The sequence below is a fragment of the Cucurbita pepo genome, chromosome LG19, assembly GCF_002806865.2.
Source record: "Cucurbita pepo subsp. pepo cultivar mu-cu-16 chromosome LG19, ASM280686v2, whole genome shotgun sequence".
In the NCBI taxonomy this organism is placed as follows: domain Eukaryota; kingdom Viridiplantae; phylum Streptophyta; class Magnoliopsida; order Cucurbitales; family Cucurbitaceae; genus Cucurbita; species Cucurbita pepo.
In genome coordinates, this window is record NC_036656.1 from 3970744 (window position 1) to 3972037 (window position 1294).

The window sequence follows — 1294 nt, forward strand, 5'->3', positions numbered from 1 at the left end:
GGGGGGGAGGAGGGGGAAGAGTGGTCCTCCCAAGGCTCAAGCGGCCGAGGTGCCATTTCAATCTTCAAGCTCGATAATCTTTACTACTGATGCATCACCAACTTTCTGGCAAACCACTACGCGGTCATGTGCCTTAATGATTCCTGCTAACTTTCCATGATCTAGAGCAGCCTTCAGAACTGACTCATTTGTTGCATTGTTAGAGTCCGCCTACAAAGCAAGAAAAGTAATCAGTTTATTAATACAATAGTACGATCATCTGATCAAAATGCTGATCTAGCACGACTTGTTATCCAAGAAGTTCAGCACTGATTTTATATTTAACAGGAGTTCATCATAACTCGCAAATCAATGGTAATTCTGCCATATCCTCAGCAAGAAAAATAATTAGAATTTCAGCTAAAAACGTCTCACAGCACTGAGACAAACACAATCACATAATAACATGTACAAAAAGCAGCCTTTATGGAGGGCAGACATACGATATGCCACTTCTAAGGCCATTGAGGGATCGGAAAGCGAAGAAGAAAAGGGGTTTCTTGCGCAAGCCCGACTATGAGAAAGACTGACAAGGTGGGTTGATCTTATATAGATGTAAGGTTTCGGCTTGAAAAACCATAGAAATAGTTATAGTTACCAACTAATAGGTTGAATCTCAACCATTATTAATTTATTTATGAACATGTTTTACGTTATAAGTTTTATATAATTATTATTCTACACTATCGTATAATTTGTAATATATTACATAGTACATATTTAAATTTAACAAAAGTAAACTAAGTTTACAACATGAATTCTGTATTTATCAAAGTTTTATCTTTATTTATGTAATTCTGCCTTTCAAAATTTGTATACAGTGAACATAAATAATGTTATTTTCAGAGTTTCATCTAACTGAATCACATAATTTAAAAGAAAAAACATGTAAAAATAATTTAAAAGAAAAAACATGTAAAAAGGTGGATTTTAGAAAAAGAATTTGTCAAGGATGGTTGGGAGAGGAGTCCCACGTTTAGTAATTAAGGGGTTGATCATGGATTTATAAGTAAGGAATAGAACTCCATTTGTATGAGACCTTTAGGAGAAACCAAAAACAAAACCACGAGAGTTTATGCTCAAAGTGAACAATATCATACCATTGTAGAGGTTCGTGATTTCTAACATAATTTTCGACGACAAAGAAGACAATGACAGGTTGGACTTCGTTAATAGAAAGACTCGGGACCAGGAAAAGACAATGTGCTGTGGAAACTTGACCCCCTTGAGCGAATTCACCTAAAAGTCTGCCTTT